The 27,277-nt window shown below is 39.8% G+C and overlaps 1 long non-coding RNA gene across 1 annotated transcript in view; it reads left to right on the top strand.

Moving 5' to 3' along the window:
* LOC118698780 (uncharacterized) overlaps nucleotides 1–27,277 on the top strand; it is a 119,235-nt gene that overhangs the window by 24,951 nt on the left and 67,007 nt on the right. Inside the window, exon 3 of the long non-coding RNA XR_004981946.2 lies at nucleotides 21,572–21,649. This is a non-coding gene — a long non-coding RNA (uncharacterized LOC118698780). The remainder of the gene's footprint in view (nucleotides 1–21,571; nucleotides 21,650–27,277) is intronic.

Raw genomic sequence — 27,277 nt, forward strand, 5'->3', positions numbered from 1 at the left:
GCCTAAGTGTCTAGTTGATATAGACTAAAGATAATGTTTCTCAGTATATCTTCAGTTATGGTCTCTTCTTCTTAGTACTTATCTCCTTTTTCCCTAGAGTGACAGGTATTCAGGGTGGAAGGAACAGACAGTTCTTCATGTGGACTTCTGGTAGAGCATTGTCGCAATACGACACGAAATGAACGATACTCACATGCTGGGATATTCAAGGCAAAAAAGAGCGTGTTTATTTTTTGGCTTCGATATTTATAGAATTTCAAAGGTGACCATGGATTGGAGGATGTAATTGCTACCTCTCCAACCACACTAGTCAAACTAACAGTCTATCAATTTTCTTTTCTTCCAGAAAGGAATGCAAAACAATTGTTATTTACATGAGAAGTGCATTAGAAACTCCATTACAAAAATGTAAACATCAGAAGGCTTAGAAGAACTTTAGAAGAACAGGGCAACCGAGTATACCTACAGATTATATAAATTGATCAAATAGGATGAAATTAGTACAGAAATATTTAAAAAAAGAGTAAGAACAAGGATGCTAGAAAAAAAAAATCTACCTGATCTGCCTGATGTTTACTGTTGGTTCCAGTTTGCACTTGCTTAACCAAACCTGGTGGTTTGAGTCTGCTTGACACGATGGGACTCAGCATGGTGTCAAGCACAGAGGAGTAGTGCCACAGGGTAAAGTCTCCAGTGTTTGTTGGAGCACTGCCCTGCAGCTGCAGCACGAAGCCTGAGGGAGCTCCAAAAGAAGGACATAGACCTACAGGGTTTGGGATAGAGAGCTGCCCAGGGCCTCTTGATGAAGTCGGGGCAGGGGGAGATGCTGTCCCTGCCTGCACAAGTTGTGCACTGATAGTGGACTTGTGTCACTACACTGAGGTCAATCTGGAGGAGGTCAGCTAATATGCACCATCAGGGAAGAAGTAAAAAGCAATGAGGGGATCTTCAGAGACCCTGCAGAGAGGAGAGCCTGAACTCCCAACTGCACAGAGGAGAGGCAGCCAGAAACCATTTGGTTTGATGGAGAAGATGGGAAGCTTAGTCCTTTCTTTTGCAGCAGGAGGGTGGCTGGTTCTCCAGCTACAGGTCTGCAAGTAGTAGACACTGCAGGGTAGTTCCCATGTCCTACTAGCTAATGGGGGACAGAAAGTCACATCTCAGTACGTACTGAAGTCACCTGTGACTGAGCCAGGCAGAGAGGCAAGCATTGCCAGTAGATTGACAGAAGTGATTACCCCTCTCTATCAGTATTTGTTAGGCAAAACCTGGAGCCCTATATTCCTGCTGCACCTCAAATATAAGAAAGATACTGATGAACTGGAGCAAGTTTAGCAGGTGGCCCTCAAGATGCCTGGAGCACTTTTCCTGTGTGGCCTGATAAAGAGAGGACTTCACGAGGACCTCATAGCAGCCTGTCAATACATCTGAAGAGCTTATTAAGAGGATGGACATGGGATCTTCTGTAGTGAGTCACAGAAGAACAATAAAAAAGGATGAAAACTGACTGGAGACCTCCTGATGTCTCTTCTGATCTTAATTTCCACAATTCATTTTCTATGATCATAATGAACTTCCCCTCACCACAATGACCCACCCTTGATGTACTGTGAGTTTTTAACCGAGCCTTCTGCTGATGTACAGTGAGCAATGGTGGCTTGACAGTGTAAAGGTAACTGCTGGTTTAGGACAAAGGAGGAGAACTGTTGAGGCAGGAACAGAAGGGTGAAATATGATGTTACGGGAAAGAACTTTCAAAGTGTTCAGGATTCTGGAGTCAGGAATGGAGTAGTTGAAAGCCATCCAACAAGGGAAGCGTTCACACAATTCTCTGGGTTGGAAGGGATTCACAAGGATCATCAAATGTGACTCTGAAGTGACTGGCCTGTAGAGGGACTGAGCCCACAACCTTGGCTTTGTTAGTAACGTGCTTTAACCAACTGAGCTAATCCAAATGTTTCCTTTTGAGGAGTAAATACTGCCAAGAAATCCTTTGGTCTCTGTGAGGGTCATAATAATGTCAATTTTAATATGTGAGACTGCATTATTAGTATTCTGCTGTGATGCAAGTGATTGAACAGGAGAGAAATAACTGCAAATAATGTTTCCTGATGGAGGAGGAGAGGCTGCCCGTACAGCTGTATTCTGGATGGCCTTCCACATTTAATGAGGGTGTTGTTTCACATAATGGAGAGACTTTGGGACTTTGTCAGCTTACTTTGTAATTTTGTTTTCATGCAAGAACCTTCCATTTAGCTTGGTAGCAGACTAACCACCTCTCCACTTGGGTTTCTTGCTGCATGTGGTCTTGAATGCTGCTGCTCAAATGTTGCTGCCTCTTGTATAGAAGAGATTTCTGCTATGAGGGCAGACAAAGTGCTTTTTAGCATTTTATTAATTGTCAATCAGGGCAAAAGCTGGACTTTTTCCAAGGGGGTCAATGTATCATTCCTTTTCTTTTTTAAATTACAGCAAATTGTTATTGAAAGAGGATCATCACTGTCCTCCCAGCATCTCAAAAAATTTTCTTTATTGCTCTGACCTCAACTACCACCCTCCATCTCACAGATTTTAAATGATCAAGTGTTGCACCACTTTGACTTCTGCTGTGTTGTCTTCAATCTGATGGCTGCAAACATTCCCAAACCCTTGTAAGACTGCTGATATGAGTGGTTTCAAGGGAGAGAAGTAGTGAAAACAAGACATGATTTATTTAGGGTACAAATTAGAGAAGAAGACAGATTATCTCTTCTTCCTGTGGCTGCCCTTGTTTGTCTGAGCTTTTGGATATAGTTCAAATAAAGGTATCAAAAGTGGAAAAATATGGCATAGCAACTGTAGCTTTTGGGATCACTGTGGAACTTCTTTTGTAATACAAGTAGTGGGGTCATATCAAGAAGCAAGGCTGGATGCACAGAAATTCAAGCAGAAAGTCAAATTCAGCTGAAATTATATCTTAGTGAAGACAGAAGCCAGTGGACAGCTGGACACGAAGCAGTCAGTGGACAGCAGGAGACGAACAGACAGACAGTGTCCAAAAATATTGTGCTGTTGCTGCTCTATGGATCAGCTAGAAACAAAGCAATGTTTGCTGAAGTCTTTTGACTTTTTTCCTTACTTCCTTTCTTTTCTTCCACATGCCTTCCTCCTCCTTTAACTAATCTTCTATTTTGAATTTCATATCCAAACAACACTTGGGTATGATTTGAATGATTTAAGACATCACTTTTGGGGTGATTACCAAATGTTCTTTTTTCATTAGAACTTTATTTTCTTGTCACCTCAACCTCAAATACTTAGACTGAGCTTTAGACTGGCACTGAACTAGAAAGATGATAGCAAAAAAAAAAAATTTGGGTAAGACCTTGGGCATGGTGAGTTGCTTTTTCTTTTGGGCTTCTTTGTTTTGGTGGTTTTGTTTGGCTGGTTTGATTTAGGTTGGTTGTTTTTCTTTCTTTTTTAACCCTCAAACTAGAGATTTGTGCTTGGAAATTTGATTTTGTTTTTAAATTATACATATGAAATTTTATTTTTGTTTGAATAGTCTCAAATTGTTTCTTCAGAGATTATATATGAACAATACTATCTGAACTATCACATAGGATTAATCTATTCTATATAATTCTAGTGTACATTTTTCTGCAACTCTTGTCTTATGAGTCTGCAGTGATAACTCCTCATGGTGTTCTTCAATTCACCCTTCCTCCTCTTCCTCCTTACAGCTCAATGCATTTTCCAATCATACTTCATAGTCACTTAGGTAGACAACAACGTATTTGGGAAAGGGCATTTTTGTGTCAAGACTGTCAAATGTATTATAAGATGTTTCTATGCAGTAATTTGGATAGGCAGCATAACTACTTCAATTTTTAACACTGTCTAATCACAGAAAATACCCAGTAGTATAAAGTCAGGACAGTGGTACCAGTGAAATGCAAAAGAGGTCTTGGTTTTCTCTTGGAATTTTATTCCAACTTTCTGGACAATAGAGTTTGAAATTTATGGCTCTTTAAAAAAAACTTTCATTAGGGAATTTAGCACCAAATGCAGGTACACAGACACAGCAATTATCTAGGCTTACATTAATTCACTGCCAGTGGGAGGAGAGGAGTTGGTAGCTTCCAGAATCTTTAAATATCAGACTTACTCAAGAAAGTGGAATTATGACTGTGACAACTGAGTCAGAAGAGGAACAGCACCCCTGGGTTTGAAGGGAGCCAAAACCTACAGATGTTACCAGTCAACATGTATCAAGCACACCTGCAAGAGTGGCAATCAGGTTTTTATGTCCCTTTCCCTGGCAAGTCAAAGATGAGAAAAGCTTGTACTGAAGCCAAAGGAGAGGGAGGGTTGGCAAGTGAAATGGGAACTTGTATTACTACAGATATGGAGACACCAGTGTATTATCACTCTGTAAAGCTGGCTGAAATAAGCAGGATTTATTTTCTGGAGGGGAAAGGGGGGGAATGTTTTCAGGAAATGATTTCTAGTCTGGGAAGGTGAATGTGTGATAAGCATGTCTAGGTAAGTTCAAGGCCATACCTGGAGAAGTGAGAGAGATGCTTAGTGATGGGACAGGCTAGGGGAACATCTTTTCTGCTTGAGGACAAAGAATGAGGTCACCTTCTCCTAGCAGCTGGCAAGCTTGAGATCTTGAAAAATAACGGGGAGTCTGGGACAGACATAGGTGCTCCTGAAAAATGAGAAAACTGTTTGCATATTGATGCCACTCACAACTCAATCTCAATTCACTGCAGATGGTTCTGATTTGAAACTTGTTTTTATGTTTTCCTTCTTCTCTGTAGTTTAACAGATACTCAGGATGAACTTGTAGGATAGTTACTTTAAGAAGAACTGTTCCTTCTCTGTTTCCAGCTCAGAGTGGGAGGTCTGCCAGTCTGTTGTATGAATGCAACTGCATCCTCTAAAGAGTGTTTGTCATGCTGTATGAAAACTGTACCAGAACAACCTTGGTACCACCAGGCTTCTCTGGGCAGCTCTGCTCTGTGCTGCGCTTGTCACTCTGCTCCATTTGGCACTCTGCTCCATAGTCACATGTTGGCTTTGTCGTTCAGCATTTTTCCTGCCTTTTGATTTTCAATGTACCTGCTTGAGCTACAAAGACTGCAGACACAGCAATGCTACAGGCTACTTAGTCCTTCTTGTTGCCTGGAGCACCAGAATTTCCCCTCACTCTTATAAAAAATTATATGTGTGTGTGTAAAACCCACACATGTATTGTCTAGTGCTGGCAGGACCTTGACCCCCTGTCAGGACCGGTGCACACACAATCTCTGGGTCAATTGTGAGCCTTTCCTAGAGAGATCCTTCTAAGAGGACTTCATTATATTTAATGAAACTTTTTCTAGCACTACACAGTGTTTTCCCTTATTCATTAATTAAATACTTGCTGCCATCAACCTTTCATCACCGGGTTTCTTAATTTCCTAGTATTTGCTCAGATAAGTCAGTTTGTGCTCTGTTCTGTTGTGTGAAGTATCTTCAAATTATTGTAAAGCCTTTCCTATGTCTGCATTTTTTTCTGCTTTCTCAGAAAAGAGAAATTCTGTTTATAGGCTGAGTTCTTAGAAGTTGCCAACACTCAATCTGACTTGAGTTTTCAGTATTTTGATTCTTAATAAAGTCAAGCCTATGCTAAATGTCTAGCTAACTTGTCCAGTGATGCATTATGGTTTCCATCTTATAATGCAATTCAGAAGCCTTTAATCTATTTAGCTATTTGTACTGATAGCCAGTAAAAGATATCCCTGGTTTGCCTTTTTCTCAATTTTTGCCTCCCTACATGGTCTCGTCATTCTCACTGAATTGCAGGGCTGAGACTCTGAGTGCTTTTGATCCTACTATTTTGTGCTTGGGTGAAGCTATTTATGTGTAATATAGAAGTATCTATTATGTAGAAGTGGAAAAACAAATCTCGGACTTCTTGTAAACAACACATTTGTTATATAAATGAAGTGATTTAGAGGCTGTCTCCCAGGACATCTAGGGAAGGTTTTTTTCTCTAGATCTGTATCACATCTGTCCAAATCATGCCTGATGCTTCTGCCCATGTAGGGTGGGGGAGCCTCACTGGCACAGAGTGACACAAGTCTTTGGCAGGTGGGTCTGACAAGGTTTCTTGGCTTCCTTGGTATTTGCTGCCCTGTCCAAATCAGGATGGTGGCAAGGTAGCCCAGCTCAGGGTGAGCTCTTTGAGACTGTAACCACCTCTTTGCAGGGAGACCATGAGAAGTTTTTTCTTGCCATGCACTTCTGACCCCTTCAGTATCACAGTGTTTCCTACTCTAAAATGAAAGACTTGTTTGAGTTTTCTTTTTCTTCCCATCATCAACCAAAAAAAAAGAAATAATCCCAACAAGGCAAAAGAGTGTTAGATAATATCCTCCTCTAATGGAGTAAACTTAGTAAATAGTTTAGGTGACATAGTATTTTATTTCATTTCTACATCCAGCATCATACTGTTAATCATTTAACTGATGGACAAAAAATCTAATCAATTTTCCATAATGTTCTGTCTTTTATAAGTGTAGGGTTTTAAATGGGGATAAGTTCTCTTGCTGCAGACATTTTTCTCTGTGATTTTCTTCTTTCTTCATTTTCTGGATGTTTAAGATAAAACATTTGGCTGGCATAAAAGTGGGATAATTATGTTAATGTTAGCAGTGAAAAATCAGTTTTTAAACAGCTTTGGAATACCTAGTGAGTTTGATTGCAGGGAAGTTGGTGATGTTATTGGCTAAAACCTGGAAACTTCAAGTGCCTTACCTTTGGCCAACACATCTAGTGCTAGCCTGAAATTCCTGAGTACCTGATAGGACATAAGAAACTGAATCCACTACAGTCCCTTTTCAACAGCACTGTACTCCAAGTGTTGGAATAAATTTGAAGATTAATCTAAAAGACATTAGTATTCTGCATGATATTAGCTAGTTAGTGTTGTTATCAAATCCTTCTGCATCTTTTGTTTGTTCTTTTGGCATTGCATTCTGTACAGAAGCTCTTTTAACTTCTCCCAACTCAAAATGTTCTGTGAAGGGCAAAACCTCTCATATCCTGGGCTCAACACTCCCCTCAGCAATTATTCACTGAGTAACTCTTGTGATGGGGCTCAGGGTTAAAAAAGCACTTAAACATTATTCATATGCTTGACTGCTTTCCAAAACAAAAGTGCTCATCATGAGCATCTGAGCTGAGAAGATAATCTTTGGTTTGCTGTCAGCTGTCAGCGCTCCATCAGCGCCCCGGCTGTGAGGGGTGGTAGCTGGATGCATGGGGTATGTGCTGCTGGCTGGGGAAGGTGCAGCCTGGCAGCTGCCTCTTTTCACTCCCCAAGCTCACAAATATTCGCTGGTGTTAACTTGAATGATGGCAGACATGGCAGACGTGGCAGAGAGCTTGGCCTCCTGCTTGCTGCTGGGAATTCATCAAGGCAAATCTGAGCTCAGTGGTGACTGATTTGCCCAACTGATCCTGCTGAGTTGGAGGGGAGAGACAGGAGTGTTATCTCCATGCTGACAACATTGAAGCAAGGACCAAGTGTGTATAACTGGTTATTGGATTCATATGGGTGCTGAACACAGTGCTTGACAAGATTAAAGTGCTCTGTTCCTGGAAGGCAGCTGCTCTTAGTGCAGATGTCAGAATCAGCCAATTTAACCTTTTCTTAGGGAGTAAGACCTGCAAATGTGGACAAGTCAAATAGGAATGCACTTCACAGGTGATTACATATTTGTCATTGGTATTTGTGAATCATTGGTCTTTGTAGCTTCCTGAAATGATAGAAGACTGCTGGAGGCACTCTATCATTGCCAGCTATTTTTAAGAATTCTACTGTAGACATACATATATTCAAATTCAATGTTCATATTATCTTCATCTGATGCTGTTACTTTTTCCCCTCCTCTTTCCTTTTATTTTCTTCTCTAGGAAGCAGTATGAAGTTCCCAGAAAAGTAGAATGAGATCTGGGATAGGGCAAATCAAATTCAGTCTTTTAATCAGTGGACATCAGTCACTTCTATATAATGTCCTCTCTTTTTAAAACTAAGATTATTAAGTGCTAAAGTTTTGTAGACTCTTCTAACTTTACTTGGTGCATACTCTTTCTAGACTGAAAATAAATAACAGACAAAGAACACAGTCTTCATGCACATGATTGACCTCTGTCTGGTGTTAATTAAAACTGGTGACTGAGCTATTGAAATACTATAGCTTTTAGAATTCACATTAATCTGTTTACACTAATAACTTTGAATTCTATACTCATAAGAGGGCAGAAACAATTAAACCTCTGCATAAATAGTAACAATTTCTATGTGAGCACATATACAAATTGTACAATAGAAGTTGTGTTAATTCTGTGTGCTTTAAAAAAAATATTAACCTTAGAAACTTTGTACAGTAGAATGGGTAAGTTGTGACTGAATGCATTTCTATCTTTATTGTGGCATCCACAGATACCTATTCCTCATAATAATAGCATTTCTTGCACAATATTCCTGATATATATTCTAAAGTACTGGAGGAAAAATGACTGATTTTTAACCATGTCAACACTAAGTCATTACTAAAAAAAAAAAAAAAGGAGAGGGAGAAAAAACATCCCAAATGTCTGGTTAAAGGTAGATGGAAACACGATCTGCTTTCAGAATAGAAATTAGAGAGCCAATAACATTTCCAAATGAAATTATGTTCCTTGTTCTGGTATATTGCACTCAACTTGACTCACAAAGGAATTTGAAGAAAATCTTCTGCCTGGCAAACATTTGCAAGATGGCTGGGGAGGCATGGTAGAAAATGGTGGCTGCTGTTGCTATTTTGACAGGAGAAGCTTAATATTAACCAAAATCCATGGCAGCTCTGGGCCAGGAATGGCTTAGTGGCAGTACATAGTTTGCTGAAGGTCTCTTTGTTCCTGACATGTACTGCACATGCTGAAAAAATAGTCAGAATTCAATTTCAAGGGAGCCTTTAGCTCTGACTTCTCTGTTCTTTTATTTGTCTTTTTCCCTACTAAAAGCACAGAGAAGGAGAGGTGGCAAGAAGGCTGCAGGCATTCAGGGAGAAGCTCCTTTGGCTCACCCTCCCATAGAGGACATTGGTGTTTAGAAGTATTGCAGTCTGTGACTTTCATTGAGGGCTTTGTCCTTGAGCAATCCAAATGCAGCTTTCTGTTGTTTGAAGTAGTACAGAAAACTGTTCAAAGTACACTTTTATACCCAAAAAATGTTTTTCTACCAGGGCATATAGTCTTTTATTGGGTGTCTGTTTGTAAGTGACATAAGGCATTTGTTTGTACTGGAGGCATCCAGAACATGATTTTTTTTTTTAAGCATCTACTCCTGTAACAGTAATTCCCCTGTGTGCTGTATAACTTTTGTTTAGGAGATGGAAAGAATGTAAAGCTACCATGGCAGAGAAACCCAGCCTTTCCTTTGTTCATAAAGAATGTGCTTGTTCTTCAGGTGTTGCTGCTTGGGATGGATCTGCATGTTTGTGGCTGCCTACCCCATCTTTGTCCCAAAAAGTTGCTTCCCTTGTGTTGTGAGGGTGGAACTAAAGTTTAATCACTTTTGTTTCTCAGATTTTGAAAACTATGTGTTATTGCTCTGGGGACCGAGCTTCTCCAGAGACCAAGCCTGAAAAAAACAGCAACTTGAATTGCTGCATAAATCAGAGAGAACTAGTTTTGTTCTCATGCCTCAGTGTACTTCTTGGTGACCTTTTTTTTTTTTTTTTGTAATCTCACTTCTTCTCATATTTTACTTCTTGTATTCTGCAATTCTCTGTTATGTTCTTTTTTGTGGCCTCATGCCTTTCTTACTCGGACCATTTATCTTACCCTTCAATATTAGAAAGAGGCTGCATATTGTTTGGGTATATTTGAGCATATATTAAATGACAGATGTCTGCAGAGACAGACTCTGTCATATGGGAGGACTTACCAGAGCATCACACTTGCCCCCCTGATTTTCTTGCTCACCCCTGTCTTCCCTTTCAGTGTCACTGCTACTGCTGGTGATACTTGTCCACACATTTGTGATTAACTAAAACCTTTCATTTTACTTTAAGGCTTTGCCACAAGCCACTTCCATTATAACAGTGTAAAGTTTCTTTAATCTGGCATATTCTTTAAGCACACCATGTGTGCTGATGGAGCTAGTGGAATAACTCAGGCTTCATTCTCTTTATTGTACCAGATATGATATGCTTGTTTGACTTGCCTTGTCATGCTCAGGTCTAATTGGATGCCACTTTAGAGTCCTCCTCCAGCTTCAGTACAGGCACTGTGGCTTCTGTTACTCGAATTCCAGTTGTGTGGTCATGTGTTAAAGTTGGAGTTTCATAGTCATCCACCTGCCGGGTCTGCCATGATGGGGGCTTCTCCTGAGCCTGCTCATCCCTTTTCCTCACTCCCTTTTGCACTTGTGAGATAGGCTTCTAATCTATATAACATTTTGTGTCTGTTTTGCTCTTATCTGCTTTGTGTCTCCTCCAAAATGATTAGTTTTCTCATAGTGTGCAGTACTCCTCAAATTCCTGTAATTCTGCTGCATAGTTTTTTACCTCTTGCCTGACTTGAAAAGCTATTAAGATAAACAAGACAGAGCAAGCTTTATGCCCCAGCTACTATCAGAAATTAATTATCTTGTTTTGTTTTTCTTCCTGCTTAAGGACACAGCACTGCTCTCAATCTGTTTCTGTTGTCCTGCATGCTTTCAGAGACCTTCGACTCTCATGAAGCATTTTACTGCTCAATTACTCTAATCAAGCTGTTTCCCTGGCTATGCCTAGACTCTGCAGCAGGAACATGCCTCAGAGTCTGCCTCTCATAGTCTAGTGGCATGGCATGCTTGGCCTGGAACATGAGCTTTTCCCAGGTTTGAAAATAAGGGAGTGGGGGGAGGAAGATATCACCCCCTCCTGAAGGCGAGGGTTACTGAGGTTGTTGTTAATAGATCCCTTGAGGGGCAGAATAGAATGAAATAACACTGAATTACCAGTGTTTGTGTGTGTGTATATATATATAGGTATAAATATATAGGAAAGAAAGAGAAAGGAAGGAAAAGAGTAGCTAGCAGAGAGGAAAGATACCACCACCTCCTGTTGGATTAAGTGATAAGCCAATGGGTCATTTTTAAGTCTGTTGGTCCAACCGATGGTTGCACTCTTTCTCTGTCTTGGGTGAGGGAGGCCCATGAAACACAGAAATCAATAGGTTAATACAGGTTCAGGTTCAGGTGGGAATGCCCAGGTGCCTCCCCTGGGAGGGGTGTGTGTGTTTAACACTCTTGCAGCACTGTGGCTCATGCACAGTCCTCTGGCAGAAGGCCCCAGTAGCAAGTCTGGGTGCACTTTGGAGCTTTTTGATGGTTTATGACATCATCAGTTGTCTATCTACGTCTAGGATGTGCAATTTACCCTCATCCTTCCTGCAGCAGCCCTTGTGCTCCCTGGATCCTAATTTGACTTACTGAAAGGGCAGGAAAAATACCTCTTTTTCCTCTTCCTCACAGCTCAGTTGTAATTAAACCAATTGCTTAGTGGGAAGAGAGGGGATGATGAATAATGCCCTATCACCATATCTTGCATCCTCTGCAGAGAGTTTCATTTCCAAAGAAGCAAAGAACAGTGAGAAAGCATATGCACATAATGGCATACAAATTTTTTTTAGGTTATGAGACCAGTTTTCCAGGAGTTATGGTATTTAAAGTATTTCAGCCTAAATTTCAAAATTTTTCTCACTTGTGTGTTTGCAGTGATAAAGTTCTGTGGTCATGTACCTTATATTCTGAGGCCTGCTGTCTCATTCAGTGCATAGAGCAGGCTGGGTGAAAGAGAACCATGGTCCTGCTGAACTACTCTTCCTACTGTAGCAGCTGTATCCTGACAGGAAAGCTGTCACTTAAAACACACCCTGTCCCTCCCAAATCTGAGTTTGTTTGTACCTGAGTTTGCTGGAAATTGGGCTAACCTTTATCACATTGTTTACCAACTAGAAGTGGCTAATGGCCTGTTTATACTGGATGCTCATTGTGTTATTTTATATCTTTCATGGAAAAAAGAGAGCTGCTGCTTAAATGTAACAATTAATTTTCTTCCAGTAGATCACAAACAGCTCTTTTGGGGAAATCTCAACTCTAAGCCAAGAAGAAATGCTGGGTATGTTTTTGCAGACTAAAGGTGGATTCAGGGCAGTGTGTGAACAGAAAATATTACCAATTCTCTTTACTTGCATATAATTTGCTACTGTATAATTGTGTTAATAAATAAATAATGTGTTAGAAATGATCAAAAGCAAACTTGACATTTGAATGATAAAGGCCTTTTACAGATGTTTTGTATTTCCTATTTTCCATAAGATCATTTTTATATGAAAGTGAAATTCTTGAATAAGGTTCATTCAGTGTCTCTGCTTTTTCTAGTTCTTATGCAGTTTTCCAAAAGGAATGAACACGTTTGATGTTGTGGTGTATTCAGGCTTGATTCTTCTGCTATTCTCTTCTTATTTTCATGGTTTGCCTTTTAGGGGTCTGCCTTCAGGAATCGTGGCACAATGCCATATGTCTGTTTTGGTCCCTTTCCCACTGCTCTTGTGGACCCTTTTGCTGGCAGTGACAGAATCAGCCAGAGAGATTGCTTCACATCTGCCCTGAAGGCCTGGTCATTTCCATTTTCTGTGAATGCTTCCTGCATGGGAGCTGCTCCAAGCCATGTGTTACATTGAAGCTTAGAGTGACTCTACCAGAGCACACCTTTAAAATTTAGGTATAAAAGTTGCCTGAATTGAGAAGACAGGTAAGAGACAAGTTCTCTCTCTCTCTTCCTAACTCTCTGACTTGCTGCTGTTATTCTTCACTCCCCACCAGACAAGTTCGGGTCCTGGTCTTCCTATATCCAAAGCAACAGGAGGAGGAACAGGTCAGGCCTTGATCTCCCATGATCTCCCATGATCACATCTTTGCTTTTCTGTCCCCAGCCTCCCAGCAAAATGCTGTTGCTGTGCCTGGATCAGCAGCAATGCCACAATCTGATGTTTTAGTTTGAGTCAGGGATGCTGTGTAGAAGATTGTCAGTGGCTGCTTCCAAACCATGGGGGACCACAGGGGGTTTATTACTTCCTTTTGCTAAGCAGAAGCTCCTGGTGCCAGAGACTCCATCGTTTTCTCACTGGCCTCCTGCAATGCATCCATGGATGTTGCATACTACTATTGGAATTGGGCAGCAGGTGCTGAATTAAAGGATTCATCTGCCAAGAAGAAAAAATTGTTAGGGTTTTTTTTTTTCTTTTCCCTATTGCTTTGTGTTTGGTGAGGAGAGAAGATGCAGCAGGTGCTAAAACCACTGCTACTGCCTTGGGGGCTCTTGTCCTGCTTCTGTTTCTGCCTCTCTGCTGTCATCTTGTTCCTGCTGCTTATACAACAGGGCCTTGTGCTTTGCTAGGAAACAGTCTAACACATATTTGGGGGTGGAGAGCTGACAGTATTTTGGAGCTGACTAAAAGGCAAGAAGGGTAGTAGCCTTCTCTTGTTTCTGTTCTTTTTTGGGTTTTTTAGGTTATTTTGAATTTCTTTTCCCCCATATGTTTCCTCTTTTTGCTTTTGTTGTCACTAGACTGTCTCACACAGGCCCTAGCCAAATTCATGTTCTCTTAAGATTTTTCCATCCAGACAGTGTAATGCAACCGAGAAAGGATTCTTTATAATATATTCTGCTTTCCCTCTGAATTAATATCTAAATGCTAATATCAATTCTGATGTTAGATTAAAAAATTACATTCTCTGTTTTTCACTTCCTCTTCAATGCATGCTTCTGCCATGTTCCCCAATATTCCAAATGCTGTTTCTCTTTTCCTTTTTCCTCTCTGATTAAGCTAATGGTTAAATTTCTGAATTCCTTCCTATCCAAGCATCTCCACTCAGGTAAGAAGACTTTTTTTAAGAACAGCTGTCCAATTATTTTGGCTGGTGATAGTTATAATTATATTCTGTGGTCACCGTGACAAGCAAGTGTAATTAGGTTTCCAATTTCAAGGTATAAGTTCATCACCACAGAAATGAGGGAAGACTTCCTATGTGTAGGATGCTAGGACATTGATTAGAGTAGTATTTTATTAAATATTTGAATGTGGCAAATTCTGTCCTGTTGTTATAGCTGGTGCACACATTTATGTTACGTTCTCAGATGCGATAAAGTTTGTGGTGGCATAGTCTCCAGCACCATTCTGGAACCCTTTTAATTGCTACCAATCATTTTGGATTGGGATTTTAGGCTTTGCATTAATTGATGTCTTTCTAACATCATCTTTCACAGGAATTTATCTCTGATTAGTATCCCATAGAGAAGAAACAAACTATATGTGCGGGTCTGGAGCAGAGAGATGGAAAATGACAGGAACTTACATATCCTTTGTACTGTACAAGCACAACTTTTCCCTTGTGCAAGACAGTCTGGACTTGACACAGCACTGTAGGCCTCAAAAGTATAATGTGGAATTAAATCAAACCTTCAAATAATTCAATAGTTCTGGGATTGTTCTAGATTTGCATATCAAAAATCCCAGTGATAATGATATGAAGGATTCAGGTTTTGGAGTCTAAGGACAGCACTCAAAAGCACTTGGTCAAGTTCTTTTTAAAATTAAAATTAAAATGTAATAGCTTTGTAAGAACACTATTTTTTTCACTGTCTCTATTCTAAGCATACCATTGAACAACACAGCCTTTGCTTTTTTCCCACTAATTTGAGACTACAATATCCTTTGAAAGATCAGGAGAACTTTTCTAGTCTTCATCCAATGAAAAGACAGAGGAAATATTTCTGAGCCCTCCAGCTTAAATGCAAAGCAGTCTGAAAAGGGGTAATACATACAGAATATTTCATTTATTTTAGATTTGTTCTTGTTTTAGTGATAGAAGTTTTTCAACTTAGGAAAGTGTAAAATTAGCCCTGAGAAAAATATGACCTCTGTTGCTCTGGTGGGATGAAATTTCATGGTTTTTTTTGGCATTGGTTTTACCAAGGTAATTGTTCTCTGTGTAGCTGTGTGATGGTGAAATGAGGAACCTGAAGCCCTGCCTCCAGAGCTGCTCCAGGCTGGTGAGTCTGGGGATTTCCTCCTGTTGCAGTGATATTGTTTCTTATCTATTCCTGGTATAATTCTTCAGAGCTTTAGTGTGCCAATGGTAGTGAAATTAATGGCTAATGACAAATTGTATGCCTGAAGGATTTGTAAAGCCCTAGGGCATGATTAGACAGATTGTTAATTTTAAGAATACAAAGTGATCTCTTGATATAAACCTACCTTCTACTGAGAGGATCAGTGAAGGTAAAATACCTTTTGGCTTAATTGTAACCAGTTATACCCAGAGGAAATTAAAAAAGAAAAAAAAAGAAAAAAAGAAAAGTCATTATGAGAGTCCCTATGGATCTATGCCTGAGTACTGGGGTCTGCTTCAGCATTGCTCTGTGCTTTCTGAACATGATAGATGCCAAGATGTGGGGACAACGGCAAGAATTGCTCCTCCTTTCCCTTGCTCCAAGGTACCTTTACCAGCTTTGCTTTAGTGGATTGCAGGGAGCAAGTGACCTGTGAATGAAAGTAGGTTATGTGGTTAGCAAGGATTCAGGGAAGGAGGTCCTAAGTTTGGCTTAGCAGGTCTGCTCTTCAGCCATGTGCACTCTTCAGCCATGTGCACATTTCCCTTTATGCACTTACCTAGTTGTCCTGGTTTAGGGTAAATCTGGGAGAAAACCTCCAAAGGGGGCCCCTCCAGAAAGCAAAGCCACACCTTCCCTCCCCTCAACCAGTTCGGGAAGGATTCCTTGGAAGAACCTGTTTATTTAACGGGCAAAGCACCCCCCAGCACACAAAATGAACAATACCAGATGACACCACTCTTTCACGGCTCTGAAAAAGATGACAAATTCAGAAAGTTTCTCCTGGGAGTGGTCGCTCTGTTATCAGTCCCTCCAGTGCTGGGGTAGCTGCTACAGGCCACAAGGTGCAAACTCTCGGTGTTTCCCAGGTCCCAGTCCAGAGCAGGCTCGAGTGGTTCCAAAAAAGGGAAAGGAGAAACAGTCCAGGGAAAAATTCGGACTGCTTAGCTAAACTAACTAATGAGCAGGAGCAAAAGCAAGAGCAAAGCAGGAGCAAAGCAGAAGCAAGAGCAAAGTGAAAAGCAAAGCAAAAAGCAAAAGCAGCACCATGTACTGCCCTGTCTCTGTGTCCTGCCAGCCGTGGGGGAGTGGCTGATAGCAAAACCCAAACAAAACTTTCACTCTTCAGAGCCAGTCTTGAAGGCACAGAACATAATGTCCAGCATAAACAGAACAATGACTGGGGATACAAGCATCATAACGCCACCCTAGGACACTAGTGGATAAAGGGAAATGTTGATTCCCATCTTCCCTCCTGATGCTTGCAATTGTGCAAGTTCTGTGGTGCTGCTCGTGGCTGGAGACCTGTTCCCATGGGCACTGGATGTGGGAAGGTCACCTTGAGGGAACTCCTCCTGCATGCAGAGAGAGCAGAGAGCAAAACAGAGTTACAAACAGCCACAAAGAAATCACTTCATTAGAAAAGGACACTTTGATACGAGAGTTTTCAGTGGTCTGCCATTGAAAAACCTTCCAACAGTACTGAGCTCATCTACACGTGCAGAGCATGGCATTTATCCTCAAGGGTCAGAAGTTTTCATAAAACCTAAAAAGTATGTGGGCCATATCAGTTCAAGGAATGGGGATCTATGACAAGTTCTCAGAAAAAATGTCTTTTGTTGTAGGCTTAATATTTTTAAACAGTTTCTGGGAAGACTTTTTTATTTTAGATTTTTGTTGAGAGTGGAAAGACAAAGGTCTTTTAGGCTACTCAGCTGCAGACCTGTGACTAGGAGATATCAGAAAAAGCTGATTCATTCAAACATGGTGGTGATGTAGGATGAATAAAAAAGAGAATCATCCTACTGCGGGAAAATTTGTTTGGTTTTGTGGTAAATATTCAGTATTTTCTCCTGATTAAATATGTTATTCCTCCTGATGTCATTTTATGTAAAAGAATAAGCTGGAGTTAGCCCTATGTTAAATAAACTAAGCTACAGAGTCAAAGAGAAACAAATCAAATATAAAAGATATAACATTACTTTAGCCACCTCTCAGTAGAGGTAAGCTTATTATCAAGGAATAAAACTCCTTGAGAAGTCACTTTTGATTGATTAAGACACTTGCAATTTAATGTGCTACTGTAGCAGAATTTAAGAGCACAATAGATTGTGAGGAACAGATTGTTGTTCAGTTTGTTGGCAGTTCTGAAAAAGAGAAAAAAACATTCCAGAAATGAACATTTCAAGTGCATTGCAATTTGTTTCAGGTCCATCACCACTTCTTTTGATCTGACATGAAGTTTTTGATTCTGATTTTTCTCTTGAGTACTTCTAAAAACAAAAAGTGAGATGCCTAATGTGAAGAACTTTATTTTTTGACTGCTTTTCTTTTTTTATAGGGATGATTGAACAGAATACTTGAAATGTTTAGTTTTTTCTATTCAAGTGTATAAATGTATTCTCTGTTCATTTGCTTCTGTGAAGGAAAAAGGTGAAGTCCAAGTGAACGTGATATAGTGGTGCTTCATAGCAAGTGTTCATGGAGGATTAATTTATTCTATGATGACTGTGTAAAAAAAAAAGACAACTAACAAGAAAAAAAAGTATTCTTAGGGGTTTTTTTGACCTGTATGAGGGCTGTTAAACAATGCCATGTTAGGATATATTGAAAGGATCAAAGTGAGAAAGATAGAAAAAGATGACTACTGAAAGAACTCAAGGGTTTTAACAATGCCAGAGGGAAATCCTCTCACTAGGACGGTGGTTGTCACTGTCATATTTTCTGAAAAATCTCTTTGCCCAGGAATTTTCTCCTGGGAAACTGAGAAGCCTCAGAGAAAAAGGAAAATAATATAATCTCATTTGCTTCTCCTGTGTTTTGCTGCTTTAGAATGTGTTTGGAGATTGTTTATCCAACAGGTGGTTGTTTCATTGGTTTCATGTGAATTGTTTTGACCTAATGACCAACTACAGTCAAGCTGTGTCAGGAGTCTGGAAGGAATCACATGTTTTCATTATTTTTCTAGCCTTCTGTAAGTATCCTTTCTGTATTCTTCAGTATAGTTCAGCATGGTATTCTTTAACATAATATAGTATCATAAAATAATAAATTAGCCTTCTAAGAACATAGAGTCAGATTCCTTCATTCCTTCCTTCCTCTGGGAACCCTGCAAATACAAGACAGTGGTCACTAGTGTTAGGTTTGCAGGCCAGTGTTTGGCAGCCAGGGAATTTGGGGTTTGCTCCTGAAATAATTTGGTACAGCAGTCTTTTACCGGTGAATGGAACAACAACGGTCATATTTGTGTAATGTAACAATTCAGCTTATTTATACTGCTTTGGTTTTAGTTCTGCTTAAAAAAACCTCAAACAAACCATTAATTTTCTTGGCTTACACTCCTTTATTTATGGATGTCCTGATTCTCAGTTAGACTGCCCAGGTTAACCGTTCCTGAGCTGTGAGTGCCATGGATGTACCTGTAGCAAATGCACTTCAGAGCTAGAAGGGGGCACAAAATAATGTCAGTAACACTCACCAAAGTATCCATAAACTATTGGAAAAAGATTTCCTATAGTTTGTAAGACACAAAACGCATTCCTACATGGGTTGTGAGAAGGACATGTTGATAACCTCTTTGTGTGATTTGCCTATTTTGCTCATGCCTGTAGCACTTGTATCTTATTAAGAGATGGTGAGTCATCCCATTCCACATGGCCATTAATTACATCTTCAGAGCGCTGTGCTCTGTTACAAGAGCCATCTTAAATATGAACAGCTGTATGACTTTCACAGACCCTACCTTAGAAGCAAAAATAGTCAGGTTAGCATAAGTTATGTAAAAAGAAAAAAAAAAGAGATGTGGAATATGGTGGAAGTTTGGTAAGTCTAAGTGGTTTTAATTTCACTTGACACATCCATTTGGATAAAATGAAGTCTCAGCTGTAGCTTTGACTATATCTCTTCACATTGCTCTGGAAGACAGAGGAGGAGAAGAAAGTAATCTCCCAGAATGTCTGCTCAATAAAGAAAAGGAGGAGGAATTGGTGGGTTTGTAATTGTCCTGTCCCTAAAGGGTGCTCGTATTGCACAAGTAAGCCAGCATGTGCACATTTATACATATTCACACACAGTCACACTTGGTACATATATTTTAAAATGTACTTCAATTTAATTAAAAAATAAACCATTTTTACAGCATAATTTCAAACAGGTGAATTATACTTCCCTGTGTTCAGAGTGTCAAGTAGAAAATCATGGAAGTCTTCTGATACGTCAATGTTACCAGTAGTACAGAATTTCTTCAAAGGATTTGTGATTTCAGATGCTGGGGTTGGGAACAGGGGGAACTTTTACTGGGATTCTACTGGGACAATCTTGTGCAACACTTGTGCAACACTCTTAGAAAAGGAGGAAAAAAGGATCATCCCACTGTGTTTCCTTCACTATCCTTTCTTTAAATGTACCTGCAGGTAGTTAATCATTGATATGTACTGTTTTAAAACAATATGTAATACATGTACTGAAAGCTGTTTTTTCTTAACTATATTCTGTGACATTTAATTTAGAAACAATTTCAGTATAATTATTACAGATGTTTAAAGTATATCCCATGCAAAATTGAGAACAGATACAAGAAAATGAAGTTAAGTGCTGCTATTGCATTTTCCATTTGGTTGAAACTTAGCTGTGTGCATTACTCCCATGGGAGCACAGTAAATGGAGTGAAATTTCCATTTCATTTGTTATGAAAGACAGTCAGTTCCTCAGATACTTCTCATCTACAATGTCTTTTGTTTCACCAGTTGGAGCTACTTCATTTCTAGAAATAGTGTATTACTTTCGTACTGTGCAATGCAAAAATCATACTTGAGGTCAAACACACCACTGCTGAAGTGATGTTTCTCTTAAAATCCATTGTCATAATGAATCCTCCTTCTCCCACAGTCTTTTAAACAAAAGCTCTAAAGCAATTGTGCCCTGAAAGTTGAGGAATTTCCCTACCTGGCTTTTGCCATGACAGCCTCAATTCCAAAGACAATTCTGTATTAGCAGCATGAGCATTTGTCCTTTTTGGTCAGATTTTAAGGTTAAATTGTGAAGTTAAATAAGAATGTTGTAGCATTGGGAAGAAATGCTGTCAGTTACAGAATTTATTACCTTTATTCCTCTAAGTGGTACATAGCCTCTATAAAATGGATTCACACTCCAGCTACCTTTGTGTGCTCTAATAGCTCAGATGAAGAGGCATTGTATAGATGCTGTACCATTGCAGGAACAAAGCACTTTCCAGAGACAATATTATTCTGTACTAACGGAAAAGTTCTCAAAATTCAATGGGAAACCTTTCTGAAAGGTTATTTTGTAACCACTCTTTTGACTGAGCAGAGGATTTTATCTCTTCCATGGGAGGGTTCCAAAGATTTTTTTAAAAGGAATGAATTCTGCATAAAATTCTTAACCCTTGGTTAATGCTTTTATCCCAGTGGAACTTCATTGTCTTCAGTGGAGTTATTTGTATTTATGTTTTGATAGGGATAACACCCTCAGAAATCTTTCATTTCTGTGCAAGGTGATTAGTTACCTCTTTGTTAAACCTGCAGGGCTTTTCCATAAGGTGTGGATAAAAGGAGAAGGAGAGGACATTAGTAACTCTCTTTCACACTTGCACTATTAAGATATGATGCTCTCAAGAATATAAAATATAAACACGTTCTGCATGTCTTCTCTGCCTCAGGAAAGAGTAACTTCCTCTGCCTGGCTGACTGTGACCTGTCAGGTACCTGCCTGGGTCAACAATAACATGTAAGGACTGATGGACCTGAATAGATAGACAGACAGACTGCCATGATGGCATTTTAACTGCCTTGAAATATAGATATTTTATTTCCATTTTGTGTAGAGACTGTCTGGATGCAAAATGAAAATAATTTGGCTGATACCTCTTTGGTGTTCTGGCATGTCGGTGGTGTTAGTTTTTAACGTAAGAAAGAGAAAGATTGTGATCACAGGAAATGGGTGCAGCCTGATAGAGCCCCTCACTGTCCATCTGACAGACAGTGCAGGAGAGTTTGCTGCCTGGCAATGTGCTTTTTTGGCTCAGGTTTGTTTCTGATCAGTCACTGACCTGTCCCATCATTTTCCTAGTGAAGAATAATTTAACAAGCTGAAATCAGTGGGAGCAAAGGGAGGAAATGGGCTGGAAGGCAACTCAGTGGCTCCTGTGTAGGACTCCTGAATTTGCAAACTGTGTGCTTTTAAAGCAACTCTCCCTTTCTTCATTTGCTCTCTTTCCTATGCCTTAACCTCACTGGAAGCACCACAAGCTGGGCAAGGTAACAAATCTTACAGCATAGAGTGCTGTAATTCTGGGTTGTGATAAAGAGAAGATGATGATGGTGTGCACTACCTTAGTATCCTGGAAACTTCCTTCTGTCTCCTTTTCCCTCCAGCTCTCCTGCTTTTATTCCATATGGGAAAGGATCCTTCATGGACATTGCTCTGGGTTCTGCTGACCGTTAGTAGCTAAGGTAAGCTGTGGGGATGGGGGAGGGAAAGGGATGAGCTTAAAAGGACCTCTGTTCTGGGACAGTTGCATCCACAAGGGAAGAAGATAAAGGGAGGACAAATGGCACAACTGTTGTGTTTTGGGTGTGGCAGTTATTGTTGAAGACTCAAAATATGCTTCTGTTGGGAATCCATGAATTAACATGCTTCTCACTGGAAAACAGCACTCGCGATGGAGGCAATTGAGTAGGGGAACATCACTTATTATGGATGCCTTGGGCAAGATGCCCTTTAAAGAGGGTCTTCTGAGGCCTGAACCCAGGCTCCTCTTACTGTAAACATTTTCCAGGGCTTTACTGCAAGGACTAATGATAACTTGAGGCAGATAAAAATCTTCATGAAATAATTTAAAAATGTTTTGTTCTAATGTGGGAGCTGAGAAAAAACTAGGAAAAGTAGTAAGGCATTAAGAAACTGTGCCTCATAGGAAAGATGAGAATGGGGTTTGTTACCTAATAGCTCCTTAGCTATTTCTAGCCATTTATATAGACTATATAACAAGATGCAATACTCAATCTTTCTTACTGCTTATGAGAGGGAGAAATTAACCTGTCTTTATACAGTGGAAACTAATAAGCTTCCATTTAGTTCTGATAGCAGGAAAGAAAACTTTCTACCTGCTAGCCTGATGAAACACTTGGGCTACATGGGGAGTGTTTGGTGGATGCCAAAAAAAATTAAGGATCAGGTCAGACAAATATTTTCTGTGTGCTGGATGCTCCCTCAGAGCAGGTGGTGGCTTGGGTCATGCTTGAAAGCTTTTCCATTTCACTGAGTCTTTCTTTGCCATCTTCTTTGCTAGCTTGAAGTGGTTAAATTATACTCACTTGACAGCTGTGGCTTTTACCTTCCATAACAATTTGGCTGAAGGCAGAAAGATCTGTGTAGAAAGTCTTATAGACAAGACACATGAAATGAATTCAAACCACAAAACCTGAATAATCAAGCAGAGTCTTTAGATCAGACTTCTCCATCTGAACTGCTGTTTTGTTTGGGATACACTTCTGCCAGACAAAACATAATTAGTGACATTTTCCTCACAAAGTTAAGTAAAAAACCAGGGTCTGTGTAACAATTTTTTTCCCCTTTCCAACAAAATTTAGATGAAATTTGGATTAGTCTCTGTTTCTAGTCTTTCTCTGTATCCAACTAATTGGGCTGACTTATTTGCCAGATGGTGAAAAAGAGGCAGATTGTGGGCTTAAACTCGTCCATTAAAAAAAAAAAACCCAAACAAAAACGTAAAAAGAGAAAGGACATTATCTGGTCTCTCAAGAAGATAAAGTAATATTAAAAAAAAGCTACTTGCCTATTAGTTTTGAAAGGTGAGTGCCTCACACCTTCCTGGCAGATAAATTTTGATAATGAGTTGCATCTAAGGTGCTTTTGGCAAAGCTGCCTTTGAAAGATTATCCCCAGGTATCAGATGGTCTGCACATTCAGTATTGTGCAGATTCCTGGGGCATGAAGTAGGACACCTGGGAGTGCTGTACTGCCCATGGTGGCAGAAGAAGGGGTGGGAGAGGGGTTACAGGCAGGAATGGCGCAAAAAAGGACATAATGATAACTCTGTGCAGAGGCTTCAGGTAACTCAGTGCAGTTTGAATAAAAACTGAAGGAGGAAAATTGCCAGCTCTCTGGAAGCAAAACAACATTTTGAAGAGGCTGCTGGGATACAGTCTGACATGAGTAAATTGCAAGCTGAGATAAATATGCCTGGAATTATCAAAAAGAGTGCTGTACAACATGCACAAGGTATGATTAGCCATCCATTACAATTCATGACAGTCCTGCTGGTGTAAGTACTAGAAACTGCAAGAAGGGCATGCTGCTTTTGCAGTCAGTCTTTTTATGGGGAGCAAAATGTGAGTGAATGCTTAGTTAGTAATTTTAGCCTCTGTCTATGTTAAAAAATACAAGGGTTTCTTACAGTGTTGGCAATAAGGCAGTACTTATTCAGGAAAACACAAGGTGCCTTTTGTTCACAATGTTGAAAACAGCAAGAGAATATAGTTCATACCTTGATTCAAAATGCCTGTGCCCTGACAGGGCCAGATTAAACAGATGAACTTTTAGAGCAGCACATAAAGCTTGTACTGTTTACATAAAATATGGCAATTTATTTTAGAGAGCATCATTTAGGCATAAGTATCTGGAAAATTATTTGGATTAAAGTGATGACTTCCACAGTTTTGTAATCAGAAGCAAATGGACTCACAAAAACAAGCTGCAGAAAAGTCTTTTACTGTTTCATTATATGCCTAAAAGATCATGGCCCACTCTTCACCACAGTGTGGGATATGGTGGAAGGAAAATCTTGGGGATTGTTACTGCAAAAGTGAGTGCTGGAAAGAAATTAATGGAGTAGAAAAAGCAACAACTGTCATCGTAAGGAAGCTGAACCATTTTTCAGCCTGAAATGCATTTCTGCCCGGACATGATACCAACTAGACTGAGTGAATTGTGGCCAATTGTAGTGTTTTTAATGATCAGTCCCTCAGATTCATTTCAGTACAAAAAGATCCAAATCCTACAGCACAGCAAAGTTGGGAACAGGTCTTCTTGCAAGTCCCTGGCAGGGGAGCCAGAAGATAATTTAGTTTCATTGCTCTGTAAAAGTCTCTCTTGTTTACTACCTCTTTTAAATACCCAAATCTCTGCTTCGAGCAGGAACTTCAGTTGCTGTGTGCAGTCAGATTAAATAATGTTTTTTGTTGGGAATACCAGCAGCTCTGCTAATGGCCAGCAGGACAAATCCAAGGTGAGGATCAAAGATGGCAGACTAGGAATCATGAGACTTCAGGAAAATGGTGCCAGATTGATGGTGGGCTGCAGATTGCTGAGTTGTTACTGAAAGTTGTTACTAAAGTTCAAGTGTTGAGCAAATAAATCACTGTCTGGAAAGTCCTCTTGTTGTGTATTGTTGCTTGTAGAGAAGGAAAGGAATCTGAAATAATCTAGACCCAGCGCCTTACACAGGTTATAAATCTGCTGCTGCCAGATGAAGGAAAGGTTTTTCAGGTTCCCTCTGGTACAGTAACCAGATGCTTTGGTCTCTAGACAGAACAACTCAATTTTTATGCTAACAGCTTGGGGATGTTTATTTTCTATTTCATCCAGTAGTTGGAGCTGAAGAGAAATGGAAATTATGATTTGTGTGTGAAGAATATAGTAAATAATTTTTCTCTTAATTTATGGAAAAACAGATTAATTTTTTTCCAATCTAATGCCAGCAAATCTCAGGTTATATATTCCTTTTGGTGCAGTCTCTTTTCTTGACCCTTCTTTTGCTTGACCCTTGGTGTTGCAAAGCATTGCCTGGAGCAAACATTAAGAATTTAAGCTTCTTTTGCACTAGAAGAGTGATATCTTGGCAGCAGTGGATAAAAAACCAGCTGATTTCCAAAGGCTTAAAGGATTCTCAAGGTTTTGGGATCACTCCAGTGTGTGTACAGTTAACCATCAGTGGAGCAGCAATCACTTCATTTTATGCAGGTGCAGCTGAGATGCATGTCCTTGCCTCTCAGGAGCTGATACAGGGAGCTATTGACTCTGGTAGAACTACTTTTACATTATCTAAGTGGCTGAGTGCCTTACCATGTTTATCCCATGTTTTAAATGTCTAATGTTTCACAAGTTTCCTTCAGTCTGGTTCATGGAGCTGAAAGTGCAATAGCAGGATAAGTGAGATCCAAATATAGCCTCTTTTTGACCTTTCCAGTACATTTATATGAAGCACTGGAAAAAGCAATGAGGACTGACACAGTTCTCGTGCTTTGTCATATGGCTGTCCTTAGTCATGTTAGCAGTCAGCCACTGTAGGTGCTACTGTAGCCTGTCTTAACACTCCAATCCTGAAATAAGATTTGCCATATGTTGCCTTTCCTTTAAATAGCAATCATTCATAAATGTAAGGCATATTTTTCTCAGTTCACACAATCCAGTGCTGGCTGAGATGATATTCATATCTATGGCACTTCTGAGAAATGTTGTCTTTATTTTAAGCAAAATTTTGCAATGTGAACACATTGCCATTCACTTCCTAGGGCAGGATGCTGACTTTTTTCTTCAGAGCCCTGTGCTCTGTTTATTGCAAATTTATGTTTAGGAGAGTTGAGCTCTGAGGAATCTCATGCAGCAATTTTACCATCAAGCTGTGAGAACAAATTTTCTACTTTGTAAGGGTCCTGCTTCCTCCTCTGTAAAATGGTGTTGCAAATGAGATGCTGTCTTTGTGGTCAAGCCCTGTGGTGGTCTCTAGTGGAAGGGATGAATTCTCTGGTAAGCATAGATTTCTCAGGACATCCATGCTATGGTTTTGACTGTAGCTGTCTGGTGTTGTTGGTGATTGTTTTGTTGCGAGGGCTACAGGATAAATAAAAAAAGTTAAGTTTGCTCTCTTATAGTTGTAGCCAGGTAGCAGGGTTTCAACCAGAGTGCACGCCTGCACTTCAGTCTTTTAACAGCCTGGGGAGTACTGGAATTCCTTGGTTAGTCACCTGTGCAAGGGAGGTAATGCATGGGTCTGGGATACTAAAATGATTTGAAACTTACTCATTGACTGAACTACTAGATGCCTTCACAGCTAAGTCTTTGACTTGGAGTAATATTTGACCAAATATTTGGGGCTTTCCAAGTGGACATTTTAGACTTTCCCAAAGATTTTCCCTAGGTAGCTGTTCCTGTATTTTGACCAGTTTCTTTGCTTAAATACAATTATTAACATGCTGAATGAAGAATCTGGGTGTCCCAGTGACACCCAGGTGGTTCCTGCTGCAAGACAGACCAAGGTAAGATGCACTTGTAAGGTGCTTGTGAATCAGTAGAATCTGTTTCTGCAGATGCAGAAATGGCTATGAAGTGCAGTATTATTTAGGTAGGTCAGATGGGTAGGGGGTATTTTCTATGAAATTTGAGACAATAGCAAGGGATCATGTACTGGAGTGGTTGTCCAGGCCATGGAGCAGCTGGATAGAAGGAATCTGCAGAGCCACAGTCTGGAGAGTCTCATCTGACCCAGGTGGAGATGTCACTTGCAACAGGCTCCAACCACTGGGACTCCCATTGCTGTCCAAAGCAACTGACCAGCACCTTTGATAAATTCAAATCCCCAGGTGTGAGTTATCCTGTATCAGTAGCAAACTGTTTTTTCCCTAATGAAACAGTCTATGGGAATATGAGTAACAGTTTATTTTTTTTTTCAGTGTCCTTAAATTTCTTAAATTTGCATCAAATTCACAGTTGACAAATTTGGGGTTATTATTTCATCCTCAGTTCTTCTAGAGAATTTTAACCTGTTTTTCATCAGCTTCAAAGTAGCATTGAATTGTTTGAAGCTTCAGGTAGTGAGTAATTTAAGGAGCAACATTGTAGAAATATCTCAGAGAAGAGAGAAGAGAAGATATAATAAGAAGATAGTCACTGTTTGTCTATAGAAATGCTTGTTTAAGTATCCAGATATACAGGTGGCTTCATAAAAAGCATGAAGAGTATGAATCCACTTCATAAGCATGATTATTGTCCTCACTGTTGCAGAGATAAACATGAGTGCCTAGAGATAAAAGAGGAATTTTCATATCTACAATGAATTT

Source organism: Molothrus ater, chromosome 1 (genome assembly GCF_012460135.2).
Source record: "Molothrus ater isolate BHLD 08-10-18 breed brown headed cowbird chromosome 1, BPBGC_Mater_1.1, whole genome shotgun sequence".
Classification (NCBI taxonomy): Eukaryota; Metazoa; Chordata; class Aves; order Passeriformes; family Icteridae; genus Molothrus; species Molothrus ater.